The sequence below is a fragment of the Desmodus rotundus genome, chromosome 7, assembly GCF_022682495.2.
Source record: "Desmodus rotundus isolate HL8 chromosome 7, HLdesRot8A.1, whole genome shotgun sequence".
NCBI classification, from domain to species: Eukaryota; Metazoa; Chordata; class Mammalia; order Chiroptera; family Phyllostomidae; genus Desmodus; species Desmodus rotundus.
The window spans coordinates 93,527,447-93,548,146 of NC_071393.1; the positions used below are offsets into that span (position 1 = coordinate 93,527,447).

The following is a 20,700-nucleotide window of genomic DNA, read 5'->3' on the forward strand; positions in this document are numbered from 1 at the left end:
CCCTCTTCTTACTTGCCTTCAATTCCCTACTTCCCCGGTCACTAGCTGCGACCTCAGTCCCCTGTGTACCTCCAATAGGAACCCAATAAATATTTTTTATGTGAGCCCTGGATGACGTGGCTCAGCGGATTGAGTGCCGGCCTGCAAACCAAAAGGCCACTGGTTCAGTTCTAGTCAGGACATGTGCCTAGGTTGCAGGCCAGGTCCCCAGATGGGGGTGAAGGAGAGGCAACTGGTCTCTCACACGTCAATGTTTCTCTCCACCTCTTTCTCCCTCTCTTTCTCCCTCCCTCCCCTTCTCTTTGAAAGTAAATAAATAAAACCTTTAAAAAACATTTTTACGTGAATAATGAATAAATGACATTGGGTCAGTCACCCAGCCTCTTGAAATGTCAGTTTTCTCGTCTGTAGAATGGGGCTAACAGGATCTACCTCCCCTGCTGTCTCACGGGACAGTTATAGTAGAGACCAAAGAGCAACCATGAAGGCGAAGCCCCATGCAAAACCCCAAACTGCACCTCCTCAAAGGCTGTCCCATTTTCTACAGATGTTGGCCCTGCTGGGACCCAGGACAGTCACAGTGAGGTCCAGCAGTGCTCCGTCTCCCTGTGCCCAGAGAGCCTGCACTCCAGGACACAGGCAGGCCCACATCTTACTGGGTGCAAACCTCCTTGCCTTTTCTGGGCTGGAGTCAGAAAACTTGGCTTAGCTTCTGACACTGCCTCTTCCTGGCTGTGTGACCAGGCCGCTTAACCTCCGCGAGGCTCGGTTTTCTGCAAAAGGGAATAAATTGCCTCTGCCTGTCTAAGAGTGCTGCCACGAGAGCCGAATGAGATAATGTACATGATTGTCGGTAATTACTATGATTAGCCTTATCGTGTAAGAAATAAAAGGCACGCACAGTGGTATGAGCCTCAGAGGGGCGCAAACCCCTGGGCCAGAGGAAGTACAAATGCTACTGCCCCTTTCGATTTCAGTAACTTGGAAACCTTCTCCATCAAATTTCAAAATCTGCTCTGGCTTTGCCAGGAAACCAAAAATGTTCCAGCCACCATTCTGGAGAACCACATGGTAAGGCATTTCCATAATGGGCACTACTGGGCTTCAATCAGCTCAGCTGCTTGGGCCAAAATAAACAGTTTTTTTAAAACACCACACATCACAATTCATTCCCTCCCCCCAAACATCTTTTCTCCTAAGAAAATAAAATAAGTGGAGACAAACTTTAACTGAAATCCAACTCCAAGGCAATCATTCTCGGAAGGCAGGCCTTCCCCCATGATGGGGTCAGACACAGCATTCTCCAGTGAGAGCTTGCAGGTAAAGAGAGTTCCAGGGGAGGTGGGTGAGCCAGGGAGGCTCCTGGACCACTCCAAGGGCGGTGAGGACTGGACCTGTGAGCCCAAAGAGGCAACCACTGCTGCAGACTCAGCAATTAGATCTACTAATCCAGCTAAAACGCGAACCAGCCATGCCCTGACCAGGTGGCTCAGTTGATTGGAGCCTTGTCTTGTACACCAAAAGGTTGCAGGTTTCCTGGTCAGGGCGCACACCTACACTGAGGGTTCAATCCCCAGTCAGGGCGCATACAGGAGATGTTTCTGTCACATCAGTGTTTCTCTCTCTCTCTCTCTCTCTCTCTCTCCCACCACCACATAAGCAGTCCAAAGATGACTGGCCAAAAGGAGCCTCAAAAGAGGCCCACCTGTGCTATGGTCTCGTTGCCCCCCCAGGGACAGCAAAAATATGTTTCACACTTGGGGCTGCCTCAATCCCCCAAATACCCTCAGTCCTTGTTTGTTGGCTCAGACTCCCTTTGGAGGTTTCTGTTTTCCTGCAAAACCCTAATCCACTGAGAGGCGGTGCGGTGTGGTGGCAGGGGTAAATGCTTTTCAGTCGGGCAGACATGGGTTTAACCCAGGGTTCGCTGCCGGCTGGCTCTGGAGCTCTGGAGAGCTGACTCTCCCGGCCTGGTTTCCTCATCATCCCTAAGAGGTGGCTGACGCTTATCACACAGTTTTCTAAATATTAGTAATAATATATGGAAGGCACCTGGTAAATGGTTAGTGCTTAATCAGTGGTAATTATTATTATAAGGGCATCCTCACCCCCATGCTACAAATTCTAAGGCCTAGTCCCTCCTCCATACCTGGCTCCTCCTACCTTCGGTAACCTCCTCAAAGGTAACCACTAATCAGAGTGCCCTGTTCTCAGACTGCCCAGCTCTGGGCCAAGCCGGGCCTGGACACTATGAAGTACAAGGTTGGCAAACAGAAAACACTCAAAGCAGTATTTGTTTACTTAGGAAAAGAATCCTGAAGTCTCAAGTGATTGGAATTTTTCCCACTAACATTCTCCTCTCATGAGTACAAATCAACAAGTAAACACACTCAGGTCAGGGTTTATTTAGAAGAACACCTTCTCTCAGACGGCCTCCTGTCTTGGCAGCTATGTTACTATACAAAGTCCAGTAGACAAAACACAATGATCTGAGGCACCTGGAAGATTCTGAAAGCTCAGACCCTTCAAAGAAAAATATTTCATTTCTACTACACTGCCCTTTTCTGATTACAAAAGTAATATGTGATCCTTGTAGACAGTGTGGCAAATAGACAAAGCGTATGAAAAAAAAATCAGCTTAGTGGCAAATTTATCTCTAGAGAATGTCCCAGTGCATGTCTTGGTATATTTCCTTCCAGTCATTGTTCTATGTGCCTAAAGCATGTTTAAAACAGATAGAAGATGAAGCAGGCCAGCCAGTACTGACAGGACAGCAGCTATGGATTGCCCACAAAGGCCTCCTTGTTGTGCTTTCCATTCTCCCCACTCCTAAACAACTTATTTGTTGGTGACACACCTACACATTTCATAACTACATCTTGTCTTATCAGGGCTTGGTGAACTTCTACCCTTTGAGTGAGTGAATGCAGTCATCTCTGCTTTCCATTTTCGTGCTGCAGAGTCAATATTTACTTACAGTGTTGCTAAAACAGGCCCTGAACATGACTCGGTGCTGAGCGTCCCTGCCTTCTGTCAGCGGCAGCAGTCTTGGCAGCACCAGAGGCTTTACTGTGCCATGGGCCACACCACCTGGTGAGTGACTCCTGCCCTGACTGAACAGATAGCTCCAGCCCAGCAAGAATGCTTCAGGTAACCAGAAAGTCCAGGAGGCTAGTGCTGGAAGGCATTTAAACATTAAGAGATGGGGAAACCGAGGCCCTCTGGGGGAAGGACTTGCCTGAGCACATGTAACTCCAGCACCAGAGCCTGGGTCCCTGCACCCCCACACCAGAGCTCTCTCATTGCACAGTCTTGTCAAATGCGTCAACATGGAGCAACAGCTGAGATAGCAGCGGGGACAGAGCCCACTTCATCACCCCGGATTTAAATGGGGCTCATGCTGCTCTGAGATGGTTAGTTTCACAGAGAGATCGCCCCAAGATTGGCCTGGTCTCCTGCAGCAGTTAATCAAGTGATTAAGGTGATACCATGACATCCGCAATTCTCTTGTTTCCTGCTGGAATTCATTCATTCATTCATTCATTCATTCATCTTTTTGTCTGACAAATTTTTACCGAGCCCAGCTACAGAAAGGCATTACTTGCTTCACCAAAGCAGTGTGACTTTGCCCACTTCTTCTGCGAAGAATCTCTTTGCAGTTGTCAAAAGAGACAGACCTGTTGGGTAGCCTCAAGGAAATCTGAGACCTAAAGGAAACTATCCATAGGACAGAAACAGAAAAGAATTATGATTTGGGGATAGATGTCTGACAGCAGGTCTCTGGAGGAAAGTCCCTATTCCCAAGAGCACCTCAGGTCCTAAAAGGAACAAGTCAAAATGGACAGGATAGGTAATTTGCTGCGATACCAAATGTCTGCAGTGTTTCTGTGTAGTAGTGGAAAGAACAAAGGACCTGGAGTGAGGAGGCCTGCACTCAGGTCCCATTTGCACCCCCAAAAGGTGGCATGGCCATGAGAGGGAAGGTGTCTTGCCTAAGTCCACACAATGGATTTTTGGCCAAACTGGGACTTGAATCAAGTTCTTTACTCCAGGTCCATGGCTGATGGCTCAGATGCCTCAGATGAGCCTCTCTACGCCCAGGAAAGCCACAACCTCGATCTGGAACTTCCACAGCAACAGGACTTCTCTTCAGTTGAGATCAGGCCCATCCACAAAGGGAAGCCCTGGCACCTTCTCTCCCTGGGACTAGATACTCCACTGGGGCTCTCAGAACCAGGCTCAGCCACTTCTAGAGAAGCAAGAGCAAGACAGAAGTCACTAGGCTAACCCAGTGCAGAGAGAAGCCGCGATGTGGAGCGATTCTGGTACATGAGAGGGAGAACAAGTGAGCATTCTGTACAGCTGCTGAGATGTCAAAGAGCTCTGCACACTTGGCCTGTTCCCCTGCTCCACCCCCTCCAGACAAGAAAACAAAGAATGTCGTGTGAGTAGAGCTGTGATAAAAATTATGCTGCTGACTTCTACTGGCTCCTGGGCTGGAAGATGCACACTCAAGCCCTGGAAGCTGAGCTGGCTGAGTGGTTTATGGTTGCACTGGTCCCTGTGTTTGCTGAATGCCTACTGTGCATCCCACCCTACACTAGAGGCAGTGAAAACACTAAGAAAGGTAAACTTTGGCCCCTGTCCTCAAGGGTCTTGCAGCCTGGCTTGGAGTGCAGAATGAATCTTCAGAAAACCTTCTACTTCAGAAGAATTATGTCTGAGGCACACACTCCCAGAGCTACGGATGCTTGAAGCCGGATCAAGAGACAACTGGGGCAACTATTTGTGAGAAGGCTTAAAAGGGAAAGGACGTTATTTCCACTGGCTTTGTGGGCTGAGTAGAACTAGTGAGAGAGAGGAAGGGAGAAGAGAGAGAAGGTGCGCAGAAGAAGGAAAAGAACATCTCATTAAAAGATGTGGACAGCAGCTAGAGGGGAGAAAAGTTAGAAGGTATTGAGAGAGAAGTCTGGACAGGTAAAGTGGACAAAATAATGGGACTAATGTAGCCACATCCTCCAGTTTAATCTGCCAGCCACTTATTCCTGACTCTCTATCAGCGAGAATATAGAGAAGACATGGCTTAGACAGACATTGGCCTGGAAGCACTTACCCTGGAAACTAAGGTGACAAAAAAAGAGAAGGGAAATGCATTAGAGACATACACCTGTGGGCACAGAGGACAGTTTTACAAGAGCAACCATCCAAACGCCGGTTAATATCGGCAAGTGTCAGCTAACCTCCGCAACGCTCTAGGTGCTGGCTATTGGGCAATTCCACAGAGAGAAAAGAACATGCACAACATTGTTATTACTAAACGAGCACCGGCAACTGTTAACATTTAAATAGTGTAAGTTCTGTTCTCAGTTAATGGTCATTTTCTTCCAAGCATTGGGTAAAGTTTCCCCAGACTTATTTCTGGAAACTCTTATTTAGGAAAAGCTTCCAAAAGCCAGCACTAGCTAGAATGAGGACTTGAGCTATCATATGCACAGGTATACTTCAGCCAACAGACACATTCCCTAAAGAGAAGACTTTTTAGAAGTCAAGTCACTCTGCCCTGGCTGGTGTGACTCAGTGGAGTGAGCCCCAGCCTGTGAACCGAAGAGAAGCTCGTTCAATCCCCCGTCAAGGCACATGCCTGGGGTGCGGGCCAGGCCCCCAGCTGAGGGCGTGTGAGAGGTAGCCAGTCAACGTTTCTCTCACACATGAACGCTTCTCTCGTTCTCGGTCTCCCTCCCTTCTCTTCTTTCTAAAACTAAATACATAAAATCTAAAAAAATGAAAAAAAAAGTCAAGTCACTCGAAGAAATGACTTGTGTATGGTGAATACTTCTGTGGAGAGCAGACTACTTAACATTTCAAAAGAACTCTAAGAGCCCACAGTGCACTGACGGGTTTAGACAGATGGCATCGTAGGACCCATCCAGTCTAAATTCTAACGGCATGATGACAAATGACTCCTTCCAAACCCGTTGGGGTGTCTCTGCCAGAATGTTCTCGCAAAAGGGATGGGAGACTCATTGCCGGTACCAGAATGGAAACCTCGCCCTCTCTTTTCCTCCCCTTTAGCTGCTGCCACCCTAGCTGACTAACCCTTCGGCAAGGGTTCACTGAGTCTGTTCTTTCTGCATGAAGCAGGCAGGCAGTGACGCCTTCATCCCTCCTTTGTGACACCTCCAGGTCCTCATCAGCTCACATTCTCTACAATGATCACTGCTCCCTGGCCCACCTCCCATGCCCTTTCTCCATCCAATCCCACTGACCTTCCTTCCAGCTCAAAACCAGTATGAAGCCTGAACTCCTGAGCATGAAATATTTAAAAACCAAGTTGTTTTATATAATATAAGAAATACATGTTAAACTTTTTCAATTTAGAAAATACAGAAAAGTATAGGTAAAAAACCAATGAAATTATCTGTTATCCTACACTTCTACCATTCCCCCTATTCCTGTGACCATTATTATTAAAAACTTTAATGGCTGGCTTAGGCTTTTGTCCATCTGCTGCTTGCTACTCTGGGGTTGCCCACTGCCTCCCTGCCCGACCCCTCATCCAGCCTCTGGGACCTACTCCCCAAAACATACCTTGCATTATCCTGTCCATTTAGGTGGCTCGAGTCCATCTACACCTGGAATACCCATCCTCCCTGCTCAGCCTATCCAAACTCCACCCACCGTTCAGTGCCCCACTTAGCTCCCACCTCCCACCACCTTCCTGGCTGTGCCAGGCCATGGAGTAGCCAGGTCCTGAGCCAGTAGCACATGTATTGTCTGGATGTTTTTTCAGCTGCACTATGTATGTTCTGACAGCTCTTGAATTGCTGCTGAGCGTGATACTCTCATAGGTTGTTTTTGTATGATTATTTGTTTGCTTATTTACCTCTTTAATCTCTCTGTAAGCTCCTAGAAATATAAACTATATCTTTGCATCCACATCTCTCCTCGCCCTGGTTCCCATCAAAGCATCTCCTACCTAATACGTTTGATTGGTACTTCATGGACTCATGAAATTTTAGAGCTGAGGGGGGAAAGGTACTGGGAACCAAAGAGGAGGAGAAACTTGACTAAGGTCAAAGTGCAAAGCCAGAATAGCGACCCTAGAATAGGAGTCAACTGAAACCAGAATTCATTCGAACATTTATTGCACACCTACTATGTGCCTGTCACTGCATAGGGTACTGGGCAGTAAAAGAGAATGACCTCCAGACCCCGTGATCAGAAAGCTCTCTGGACTGTGAGCTGCTATGGTTGCTTTTCTTCAGGGATGGTGCAGAGGAGGGTGGAAGCAAACTCAAGGTAAATAATGACAATTAGGAAATCCACAGCATACTGTGGAACATCATGGAACATAGAGCAGATGCTCCCAACCCTGCCTGCAGTCAACACACCTGCAGTGGTCAGGGCAGGCCTCTGGGAGCAAGCAGAACCTGAGCGCCTGTGGAACTGGAGGCCCCACACAAGGGTGAGACAGAGACAAGACAGGCAGTGTGCTGCCTGGGTTCTTCAGGGGGAGGTGGTCACGGGAAGGACCCACACAGGAACAGAAAGTGAACCCAGAGGCCATCAAGGAACTAGCTTACGGAATCACTGCATCTTTAGTGGCAGCTCCACTCCCTCCTCACACTCTGCATCAAGTCTCAGAGAGAAGCTATTTTAGCTAAGTACCACTGCTCCGAGTGGGCAGAGCTTTTTCAGCCCAGCCGTCTCAAAGGATACCAACTAGCCAATGAATCAGTCACTCTGAGTCAAGTGACTATCCCCGTTCCAATCAGGGACCACCCCCATACAAGGATCTGCTCCACTCAGCACAGCTGTATGGGGCAAGGGGCTGTGAGGGGCCTGGGGAGAAAGGAGAAGAGGGTAGTTTTGGCAAGAAAGGAATGTTGAGCATGGTAGACACCGTGAATGAGTGGGGTGGGGGTGAAGGACTCCAACAGGGGTCTAGTGTGAGCAAAGGGAAGGAGGTAAAAATAACTTAAGAGGCTGGGTAGCACTTTTTATGCCTGGATTTCTCTAATGCTGAGATGGCATCCCAGATCCAGAGCCTCCTCTCTGAATAGTGCAGGGCTATTAATCAAGTGGTATCTTATGAGCTGCATGTCAGTGATGCTTATTTATCTATGGCCTGTTACTAGGCCATACGGCGTAAAGACACGGAAGCACCTCTTCTCCCTGCATTTTTTGAAGACCATGCTGAGGTGAAGAGGGAACATGCAAAGCAGCTCCTAAGATAATCTAAGAAAATGTGAGGGTGAAATCTGCCTTTCGGTCATCAAGAGGCCTGAGATAGGGAACCGGGGAACTGGCATACAAGCTCTAGAGTCTGCTCTGGAGTTGAAGAACATGTTAACCAGAAAGACCAGAAGAACTTGGCTTCTGCGAACAGTGGAACCGATCTCACATTTCACGGGAAAGTACCTGGATAAACAGAAGAGGAACATAGGCTATCTGGTTCATCAGCTTGTACATCATAAGAAATTAGAAATGAGAAAAGCAGGCCCAGCAGGAAGACCCATTTAAAAAGCCTGCTGAAGTGTTAGGTAAAGAGACTTAACATCTGAAGGCAACACAGCAAGACTTCCCATTGTGGTAGGTCCCCCACATCAGCTAGAATGCCCATTGCTGTACATACTAGTAAATCTGCTTTGCATTAGAAAAAGATAATAATACATAACCAGACAGAGGATAATAAAGAGACTTGTTACTCGGGAAGAAAGGAATAAACCAACATCTCTAAGAGTCTACTATGCATCTCCAGTACCGTTTTGTGGGAAAGATCTTGGATCCAGTTGTATATTCTGTACTGCAGACCTAAATCTGAATCCCTGGCATGTGTGCGTGTGTGTGTATGTTTAAAACACATCTGTGATTCAGAGGCACTGCCCACGATGACAACCACTGTGTCTACTGTTTCAGTCATAGTCTCATTCAATCCTCTAGAGTCAGGAGAGATCTAAGTTTAAATCCTGGCCTGATAAAGTAGGTGGTCCATTCTCCATTTCCAAGATAAGAAAAATCAAGCTCAGAGAGGTGAAGTAACTTGCCCAAGGTCACACAGGCAATCAGTAGTAAAGCTGGGATTGGCACCCAGGTTTGACCCTGAGCCTGAAGGGCAAATTCTTGGCTGTGTATTGGAGAGGAGTGGTTCAGCTGTCCAGAGAGATGGCCCAGCCACAGACCTTCCCAGAGAGCAGCAGCACGAAGAGTCAGAGGGCTCGTGGGGGAGGTGGGGTGCAATGGAGCCAGGCCAGCTTAGCCAGGGTCCGGCAGTGCTTCCTGGCCTGCCGGGAGCTGACACTTTCTCAGACATGTGTGGACCCCAGGAAGGATCCTATGTCAGAGCTCAGATGAAACATCAGGAAGAATTTCATGACCCCAAACTCTGGAAATGCTGTGGTTAGCTGGCTCTAAGAAGCCTTTAAAATCTTTCTCTAAGAATCTTTTCAAGATTGTTACTTGGACCTATGTTTACAAATGCCTGTGGACACACAGCCTTGCCACTCCATCTGGCTTCTCTGCTCACGAAGGCTGGGACTAGCACCTTGTGCCTCTTATCTGTAAAACGAGGACAGTGACTTCCCACTTGCCTGCCTATCCCACATGGGGAATCTCAATGATTGCCCAGCCCAACTCCTCTGTGTGAGCTCTTCCAAGCAACTGGACCGCTGGGCTTTCAGCATGATGATGTCCATACCTGTGGCACTTGCTAGGCACTTCCCACCTGCCAGGCTATGTCCCTTCCATCTGTGGCAGGAATGAGGGGGAAGGAAGGGATGTCAGAGATGGCTTTTTTATTTCGAAGAAACTTTAAAGAGCCTCTGATTCTGGAAAAGAGAGACCTAGAGTCCACTGAGGCAGAGGTTGCAACATCAATACACTGTCTGGGAAAGAACCAGGGGTCTCCCTTGGGTGGTGAGGAGAAAGCATGGTGCTGGTTTGGGGCCAAGGGCAGGGTCCTGGAAGGCCCCAGTATCATGACAGAGGTCAGGGGTCAAGAAACAGAGGTGTCTCTCTCCCGCTTTAAGCCTTTTCCTTCTTTGTGTTGAAATTCCTCTCTGTCCCCAAGCCTTACATGAAACTTGGTTTACCCTTTAACCAGTCTCAGTGGTGAAGGAGGCACTCAGAAATCGGCCTGGATTCCTGCCTGAGACAGGGCTGCAGAGGGAGCGCAGCCTTTCTCAAAGGAGAAAGGGGTACTTGAGTTCAAGGACCCGAGGTGGAAGAGGATGTGAGCACTCCCGGGGGAGAATCAGTGGGTCAGGAACAGGACTTCCTGTTGCCCTGGAATGGAATGCTCATTTTTCCTATTTGGACATTAACGAGGGGACCCCAGAAGACTGGAAAACACCAAGACTCAGATTCCATGTGTGGTATTTCAACAGCCCTGTGAGATAGAGACCAATACAACGAAGAAACAGACCTTAGAAGAGCAAAGCTGCCCCCAAGGCCCAACAGCTCACAGTAGCAGAGCCAGGGTCAGACCGGGGCATGGTGGCTCCAAGTGCCCAGAGTGGTCACCACCGGGCTAAGGCTCATCAGCCTCCAGCCCCGAGCCCCTCCTGCCAAGTAGGGCTCAGCACCCTTCCCTGCCGCCCCCCTCAGCTGCCCTCTCCCCTCTGCCCTATCTCCTCTCTTGGTTGGCAGGAGCTCCTGCAAAAGTCTAGTAGAAGCCCTGCGCCTCCTAAAGCCACACCACAGCCCCTCAGCAGCTAAGCCCTCTTTCTAGCTGGTGGGCCCTGCCCCCACGGTGCCAAGTAAACCTCAACCCAAGGTGGGAAGGACACTTCGCTACCCTCCAGGCCTTGTGGCCAAGTGACCAGGAGCCAGCAGCTCAGGATTTAAGATTAGGGTCCTGAGTGGGGCCTCGGGGTTAGAGGCCGGCAGCCAGTGGGTGGGGGTGAGCAGGGAGGCAGTGCCAGCCCTGGAAGTGGATTAGACACAGGACATCTGGGGTCTCAGCAGATTGTCCAGGAAACCACCAAGTTTCCCAAACAACAGTATCAACCTCTTTCTCTATTCTCTGGAGAATTCTCCACAGGCAGAAAGAAAATCTCTTGGCACCTCCAAGAGAGCACTGGACCAGAAATCAGAAGTCGTGGGTTTAAATCCCAGCTCTGACACTAAACTTGGCAAGTTGGTGAAGTTTTCTAAGCTCCAGCTTCCTCATCTGCAAAATGGGAAAAACACCCACCACCCCACAGGGCTCAAGAGGATTAAACCAGGTGATGCCCCCAGCCCCATCCTGTGCCTAGTACAAAATACCCCCTAACACCCAAGGAGCTCCTTCCCCTTCTTCCCACCCCAGCATTCTCTGACGAGGACAGGATTGGCCTAGGTTCTGACCCAAGGCTTCTCAGAGGTTCCTCATGGGCTGTGAGAGGGAGGGAAGGGGGACAAGTGACTTGTGCTCACCCTTTGCTTCTCCCTTCCCACACTGCACCTTCACTTTGATCTGCTTACATCCTGTCTCCTACCCCACAACAATCTACCTTTTTAAAGTTTTGCTGCTTAAATGGTAAACTCTCCTGAAATAGATCAGGAGTAGGCACACTTTTCCTGCGAAGGGCCCAACGGTAAATATTTTAGGTGTCGTGAGCCAAGAAGCAAAATCAAGGGTATTATGTAGGTCCTCATGCAAGAAAGGAGAAAAACTAAATCTCAACAAATATTTAATTGATTGACTTAAAAATACAATAAGAATTCAGTTTTATTTTGTTTTGCCTATTTTTGGTAATACAGGTCTTCCAATGAAAAGGAACTTTCTTTTTTTTTTAGTGAGGAGGAAAACATTTTGCTTAATTGGGTTCCAAAGTTAATGTTCCTATCATCAAATCTGTTGGAACTGTCTCTCTGTAAAACCCACTCTTAGCTCCAGGGCCATTCACACACAGGTGGCAGACAGATTTGGCTATAGGACTATTCTTTTTTGTTCCCTGAACTAGACATTGTAGGAGTCCTTCCAGGGGACAGTTCTTGGGCTATGAAGCCTGTTGAAGGTTGCTCTGGGGTCTGGGGCAATCTCTGGGAGACAGACTCTGAAGGCGGCAGCCCTCCCCGTGTAAGAGGCCCTGGAAACTGCCGTCTCCGATGACCAGAGCCGTGGGGTGCTTGACTACAGTGGAGGTGAGGGGTACCTCAGGGCCTAACTCCTACCACTGGCCTCTGCGCTTACCCCTCACTTTGGTCCCCCCAGCGAAGGGAAGAACAGGGCAACAGCTCTCTCCTTTGCCCTCAAAGCACCCCTCCCCAAAGGAGTGCCTCCCTCCCAACAGCACTCCCTCAGAAAGTTCCTTATAGAGCCATTTCCCACCAGCATCTAAACGTAGAGGCAAATAAGTGGAACCCTTTTGGCATTCTGGGGTCCCCCAAAGTCCTTGACTGCCTCTACCTGTGGAGGCAGGAGGTAATACCATCCATCTACAGGGAAGAGCTCTGTCTCTGGTCCTGATGGGTCAGGTAACTTTTCTGGGTCTTATTTTCATCATTCATAAAATGGGAGGTATGGTATTTGCCTTACCTGCCTTGTGTTGCTATCAGTACTTCAAATTATCCATAAAAAATGTAATTAAATGAAAATGAAATGTAAACACCACGAAAAAAGATAAAGTAGCCGAGAGAATAAGTTTTGGAATTAAGAGAGAGGCACAGAAAACTTCAACCACTTTAAATTTCCCTACAGCAAAAACACAGTAATGTATCTTTACAAAACTCTTGAACTACCAGGAACACACAAAACAATGAGTGTTGGTAAAGCCAAAAGGAAATAAGTGCATGTTGGTGACCTAGTAAACTGGTTCGGTATTTCCAGTTTTAACCATTAAAAATCAGTCATAACCTTTGACCTGGTATTCCACCTCTGGGAATACGCCCAGCAGAAATAATGCAGGGACAGGAAATTAAACAAATATGTCCACAGAAACACTTATTTTTAGTAGTGAGAAACAATAGGGGAAAGTTAAGTAAACTGGGAATGTCTATAGAGCAGAATATTAAGAAGTTAAAAAATATATACTATACCTGGGACTCAAATCAACGGTGTGGACCAGAAGGAAGAAAGAAACATCCAACCAGAAAAGAATGAAGAAACAAGAACTTGGAAAAATGAGGAGAGGCTTAGGAACCTCCAGGACATCTTGAAATGTTCCAACATCCGAATTATAGGGGTGCCAGAAGGAGAAGAGGAAGAACAAAAAATTGAAAACTTATTTGAACAAATAATGAAGAAGAACTTCCCTAATCTGTCAAAGGAAATAGACTTCCAAGAAGTCCAGGAAGCTCAGAGAGTCCCAAAGAAGCTGGACCCAAGAAGGAACACACCAAGGCACATCATAATTACATTACCCAAGATTAAACAGAAGGAGAAAATCTTAGAAGCAGCAAGACAAAAGGACACAGTTACCTACAAAGGAGTTCCCATAAGACTGTCAGCTGATTTCTCCAAAGAGAGCTTGCAGGCAAGAAGGGGCTGGAAAGAAGTATTCCAAGTCATGAAAGGCAAGGACCTACATCCAAGATTGCTCTATCCAGCAAAGCTATCATTTAGAATGGAAGGGCAGATAAAATGCTTCTCAGATAAGGTCAAGTTAAAGAAGTTCATCATCACCAAGCCCTTATTATATGAAATGTTAAAGGAACTTACCTAAGAAAAAGAAGATAAAAAATATGAACAGTAAAAATGACAGCAAACTCACAGTTATTAACAACCACACCTAAAACAAAAACAAAAGCAAACTAAGCAAACAACTAGAACAGGAACAAAACCACAGAAATGGAGATCACATGGAGGGTTACCAACAGGGGAGTGGGAGGGGGAGAGGGGGGGAAAGGTACAGAGAATAAGTAGCATAGATGATAGGTGGAAAATAGACAGGGGGAGGGTAAGAATAGTGTAGGAAATGTAGAAGCCAAAGAACTTATAGGTATGACCCATGGACATGAACTATAGGGGGGGAATGCAGGAGGGAGGGGGTGGGCAGGATGGAGTGGAGTGAGGGGGGGGAATGGGACAACTGTAATAGCAAAATCAATAAATATATTAAAAAAATATATATATACTATACCTATTTTTCTTAAAAAAGCTGTTATTCTCCAATAATATTCGTACCAAGAAAGTCAAAGAAAGGCCAAGGGACTGTCCAGACTGAAGGAGCCTGAAGACATCTGACAACGAATTGCAATATGCGGTCTGCACTGGGTCTTGCTCTGCACAGAGAAAAATGCTGTAAAGCACACTAGTGGGAAAATTGACAAAATTGGAATAAGAGTGAGAGCTTAGATCAAAATATTATATCAGAGTTAAATGTCCTAAATTTAAAAACTGCATTTTGGTATGAAAGAGAATATCTATGTCCTCAGGAGAATCATAATGAAGTATTTCAGGATAAAGAGGCAAAATATCTGTGACTGACTCAAATGGTTCAGAAACAACAATAGTTGGAAAGACAGAAAGGAAGGAGGGAGGGAAGGGGATGGGAGGCTGGAGGAAGCAGGAGGAGGAGGAGAGGGAAAGGGAAGCGAGAGGAAGTGATGAAATATTAAAAATTGGGCTATCTGGATAAAGGGTGTATGGGAGTTCTGTTATTCTGAAACCTTTGTATTAAATTTGAAATTATTTCAAGACAAAAAGTGTTTCAGGTACAAAAAGTGTACCTAGACTCTGTATACATAAAAGGTCTAAATAGAACGTTGAGTTAAAAACCAACACAACACAAAAATGTACATATTGGCAACAAGTAAGTAGAAAAGAAACTATATACAGTAGATCCAGGTATATAATGGTTTCAATTACCCCACATACAGGGCGGGTGCAAGTAGGTTTATAGATGTGAGTACTTGAAACACAGAGTGTGTTCTTGTATTATCATTTATCAATTATTGTATTATTTTCCACACAAACAACTGTACACCTCCTTTTGCCCCATCCTGTAAGTAAGTACCTCTCTTCAGCTCTGAGAGTTTTCACAATGCAAACTGAGCTCCAGGAGACCTGCCCCTCGGGCAAGCAAAGTGCTCCGTGTGCGCATAGGCCAGGCAGCCACTTTGTTTGAGTGGCTTTGTGCTTTGTTTTCCTAACAAAGCGTGATCAAAGCGCCTCTCTCCCTCGCCCATAGCTTCCATCACCCAGGGCCCTCTGCAGCCTCCTGTCCTCCTGGCAGCCCCATCCCTGCGCCCCCTCAGGGTGCCCCTTTGCCCAAGCCCAGGCCTGCAGTTCCTCAGCCCTTGGCTCAGCCCTCACCTCAGGTGGTTGCCTGCATTTTCCCAGATCAGCCTGGGAGGAGCTGCCCCACCCCGGCTTGTAGCTTCCTCCTCTGAACAAACAGTGCATGTTCTGGCGGGTTGATGGGTGGGGGTCCCCCAATTAGCTCATGGCCTGTTCCATCTTCTCATTTCATTAGCTTTTGAGGAAAGTACCCCTGTTCCCCAACTTTTAGAGACTGAGTTTCTTGATCCCTAAAATGGGAACAATAGCTGCTTCCCAGGGTGTTACAAGGATTAAATACAAGAATGCGTGTCCAGGAAATGGAGGTAATTTTTGTGTTTTGTTTTCCACTATGCGTTTGGGGAACCGTGGATGTTCACGGACTCCGAAGCCTATGGGAGCTGAGCGCTTAGCTGATGTTTTCTGCCTCAGATTTAACTCAAGGCAGGTTGCAGACAGCTCTGCACATAACTGATCGGTATCTGTGGGAGCTGAGCACTTATCAAGTATAAACGGCCTGGGCTGGACTTTATGGTGGCGGGGAGGAGGAATGGAGAGATAAAAGACAAGCCCTCAGGAGCCCAGCCTGGAGGAACTTGCAGTCCAGAGGGGTGGATGACCAGAGGAACCCTGTGTGTGACTTGAGATAGGAAGACATTAGCACTCATTAGAGATGTGGGCCCAGGCTAAGAGGTAATTAGGACAGGGTGGGTCACGACAGGCTTTGCCACTGAGAGAGCCTTTGATCTGGACCTCAGGGGAAAATTTAATTTTTCCAAGAGTGAGGGAACAGCCAGCGGAGAGGGAAGTGACAGAGCTTTGGGGACCTCTGGCCTCTGTCTGGGTGCTGTAGCGATACTCAAAATAGGAGAACTGATGCGGACCTGGCTTCAAAGAGCTGACAGCCCAGCACAAACAACTGTGAGACAGGATAGGCCTAATCTCCTCCTCGGGGAACCCAGGCCGTGAGCAAGGCTCCTTCTCCCCCTTGGTCTCCCCGACCTGCCCTGGGAGCTTAGCACTTGGGGGGAGGTTAACTGCAGGCCTGTGAGTGCCTCAAGCAGACACACAAGAGGGGCTGTGTGGACGTGAGAAATAGCCGTGGAAAGATTAGAAGGTAAAACAGGAACAAAAATAGCTGCTGTGTTAAGGCTGCTAATCTTTTATTGGCTTAAACGGTCTTTTTAAATTTGTTATTTAAAAAAAACTTGCATCCAAAATAAGCCTCACAGAGCTACCACACGGCTGTAAAAAGATGTCCAACGCCTCTGGTCACGTGAGAAAAGCAAGTTGTCGGCTGCTGTGGCAGTACGAGCCTGCCCGGGGCCTCGCACACACTGGCTCCACTTAGAAAAAGTTCTAGCTCGCCTGTCAGAAAGTTACCATCAGGTAATGGAGACAACTGCACTTCAACAACAATTACAAAAATAAACGATATAAAGTCACAATAAAAAGGGAAAGGAAAGAAAATTACCATCAGAGTCGACCTGTGGGCATGAGACGTGGAGGGAGGGCAGAGGGAATTCTGCTTTTTACTTTCACTTGTCATACCTTTATGCCATTTGCCATGCTTCACCCCTCTAATAAAACAAAATTATTTCTCATGTAAAAAGAAGTAGTAAAAGCCTCTTTCCTTCAGAAGCCCTTTTCCCTTCATGTCCTGAAGGTTTTTGTTCCTCTCACAAGAGAGGCTGCCAGGCTAAGCTGAGCGTGTGCGGAGTGATCCTAACGACAGAAGACCCTGTCGGGAGACTCGGGTCTGGCAGGCAGCCCTGTCCACGTGGCTGTCCCAGGGACTTCCTCGGCTCCCAGGAAGGATGAGGCTTGAGAGCAGTGGATCCCTGCCCTGCCCGAAGCTCCAGTCCCTACAAAAGGAGACTCCGCAGGTTGAGTGCCTAGCAGGGTGCCGTGTGCTGAGCCTCCTGTAAGGAGCGGGGCTCGGTTAAGGCTGCTGTTTTCAACAGGGAGGAGGAGGGGATGGCTGGTGGGTGTGCGGGGTGATGGGGAGGCAGACTCCCTGAGAGACGTGGGGACTGTGGATAAAAGTTGAATGCACATATAGATAATTTTTCATCTGTTTCTTTAAACCAGCACAATGTAGTTGAAAAGCTTCTGTAAATTCCACCTCCTATATTGCTTGCTCTGTGACTTTGAACAAATCACCTGCCCTCTCTGAGCCTCACTTTCCTTGCCTATAAAATGGAGATTTGAACTAAATTCTTGTTGAGATCCAGTTCAACAGTAACATTTAATGATTTTATGTTAACGTAATAATCTAATAATCTAAGTAAAGGAAAGCAATGCAAATACAGGAAGAAGAAACCACTGACTGCTACATGCTGTGTACATTAAGTCGCCTTGTACCCTTGGCCGCACAGCGCTCATCCGTGGACCTAACTACCTGCGCCCTTCCCTGGGAACACCACTCCTCCCAAATGCTCGCCTCCTGACGCCGACCCTCCTACTCTATCCTCTAGGTCAAACAGAAGAACCACCCTACCTTATATTCTCCCCCACTTCCCAGAAGCATACACATTAAAGGAAAAAATGAGTTTGTGCCCTGTGGGTCCTATGATGTGGCCAGAGCCCTAGGCTAGGAGCCACACCTCCTGTCCCCACCCTGGTCTATCACTGGTTCACCAGGTGACCTTGGACAAGCCACTTCCTCTCTCTGATCCTAGCTTTGTCTATAAAACAAGAGGTTGAATGGGCTTTTCTCTATGAGCTCCACTCTAATATTCCCCTGCTCTGCCCTTGGGTGGCTCCCAAGTCCAGGAGAGGCCAGAATCTGTGGGCCAGCCTTTCTCCAACTGCTCCAGCATCCCAGGCAGGCTGCTGCCAAAAATGTGAGAGCAGCCAAGTGCCTGCACTCAGCTCCGGGCGCCAGAAATCAGGTGAGATGTGCAGGCCCAGGTGTGGTTCCAGCCCAGTTCAGGACTCTCCAGCCAGGGCACGCTGTCCCCATCCAAAGCTGGGGTTTGCAGCTTTTCTCAGAAGTTCTTACTTATAGGACAAGGACAGATGAGGCCTCCAAAGGAATCAAAAACATGTGCTTCTGGGACCAGACCAGGGCAGGAAGTGGAGTTAAAGATCTTTGCTTGTTAATACATGGTTTTAGCTACAGGAAAATGGACATGTACAGCTTGATGTATTTTCATGAAATGAACACAGTGGTGAAACAGGTATCATGTGAAGAAAGAGAAAAACACCTATGCCCTAGGAGTTCCCCTGTGTCCCCTCCCAGTCTCTGGTCTGTCAAATAACCAGTATTCTGGCTTCCAGCGTATCTGATTCATTTTACCTGTTTCAGACTTTACGCAAATGGAATTACACAGCAGGGACTCTCTGAGTCTGACTTCCTTCACTCAACATTACGTTTGTGAGCTTCATCCATCAGCGCAGGTAAAAATGAAAAAGGACTGTCACTCATGTTCAATTTTGCATAGTAAGGACTTAATGAGGAGCTAAAATCAACAAGACCGCCCTGAGTGGAGGCTAGGGTACTCACTGATAACTGAGGGAGCATCAAGCACAGCTCTGTCCAAAATAAGAACGACGGCCTCCTTCCCAGGCTGTCCTGCCCACAGAGTCCCACACCTCTTTCCTAGGGGCTCTACCTGGGGGAGGCAGGACCTTGATGTCCAACTTCACTTCCAAGGCCAGCAGCTCTTGTTCACTGAACACTTACCCTGTGCCCGGCTCTGTGAAGAGTACCACGGACTCAGCATCTCATTTAATCCCCACAACTGTGAGGTAGGTACTGTTATTATTCCCATGATGCGTGTAAGAAAACTGAGACCTAGAGCGGTTAAGTTGTCCTATGGTTGCACAGCTAGGAAGGGGACGCCAGTCCCAGTCTGTGGGGCCCCTAAGGCCAAACCTCTCCACCATTCCATGCTGGCAGGGAGCTAGCCGGCTGCATCTAGCCCCACCAATGTCTCCAGCCTCATCCAGCATGGCTTGTCCACAGCTCCTGTTCAGAGGCCACACTAGCCTCCTGCCGGCAGCTCAGACCCCAGGCCCTTCCCCATCTCTGGGCCTATGTCTATGGGCCCTACCTGCATGTTAACCCCTCAGTTCTCAAACTCAGAGTCTCTTCCTCAGAACAGCCTTCCCTGACCACCCAGTCTAACCTACAGCCCCTATTCTCTCTTAGCACCCTGCTGTCTCCATTCACAGCCCTGAACACATGCTACAGTGATGCATCCTTGCCTGCTCCCATTCCTGCTCACTGGTTTAGTGCCTTTCTCTACCAATGGAGCATAAGCTTCAAGAGGATGAGAATATTCCTGTGCACTTACCACTTCTTGGGCAGTGGCTGGTGCACAATAGAATGTTAGGTGAAGAAAAGAAGGGGAGGAGAGAAAGGTAGGTCCCTTCCGAAGCTGAGCCATCACCTGGAGGCAGCTCTACTTCCAGCCTGTTTATGGCCCCAGACAAGACCTTCCCCTCTCTGAGCCTCAGTTTCTTCAACTATCAGAGGAAGGGCCTGTGAGTAAGGACCCCTAATGGCTTTCCAGCTCATCTGACCTCTAGACAAGTCCTAGCATGTTAAGCCATTCCAAAGGCCTCTCCTGTCCCTGACCCCCTCCTTCTCTGATAGCACTTTAGAAAAGTAGGTGGGGTCCTTTAAGGCTCCCCAGCCTGTGAGACACATGGGGCTTCACACCCTGTTACAGGCAGGAGTAGGAAGGATTAATAGCTGAATTCCTCCAGGAAACTGCTTGTATTTCCTTCTTCGGAGTCTCCCACCTGAACTGCTCAGTCCCCGGTTCCAGCACCAGTCCCATCCCTGTTGTGTGAGTGGCTGCCCACACCGCCAGCTGGAGCCCCAGGAAGGTAGAGACGGCCTGTGTCCTCCTCATCTTTGTACCCGCGGCACTTAGCACTGAGCCCTACACATAGGGTGTGACCAAGGTGAGGCCACCAAAGCAAACACCCCTAGCAGCGTCTGCTGCTGAGGATATCACTTTCTCCCTGGTGTCACCAAGGTCAGAAAAAGCACCTGAGGCAAAAAGAACCTGGCCTCCCTTTCAGAGGCAGACTCCAAGTGACCACCCTCCCACCCCCCACCCCCGTTTTCAGCCCTCTGTCTTCCTCCCCACTTTCACTGGGCCCTGGATGGCCTAAGTCAGCCCAGTGTCCAACATAAGGCAGGACAGTCACCCTCCTCTGGGGTCTCTGCATATCATTTGCTCCCCCCAACACCCAGCCATCCAGTCACCCAGGATAAGCACTGCCTGAACTTGAAGCACCAGTGCCTCCCATTCCTCTCAGAGTCTGGCTGTGGCTTGGAAGCTCTGTCTGTTTTGTCTTTTAAAATTAGAGAAAGTAAAGAATTGGTCCTGCCCCAGGAGCTCTACGAAGAGGAAGGGCCTCCTGTTAACTCAGATCCTAGGAACCGTCGTGACTAGCTCATTCGATCACTCTCGCTCGCTCGTGTGGCTTGTTACTCAATGCAAATCCACTTTCAGGAGGATTACTTCACCTCCCATACA

The 20,700-nt window shown here is 48.1% G+C and overlaps 1 protein-coding gene across 6 annotated transcripts in view; it reads right to left on the minus strand.

The window, feature by feature from the left end:
* DAPK2 (death associated protein kinase 2) overlaps positions 1-20,700 on the minus strand; it is a 114,641-nt gene that overhangs the window by 80,702 nt on the left and 13,239 nt on the right. The window lies entirely within an intron of this gene.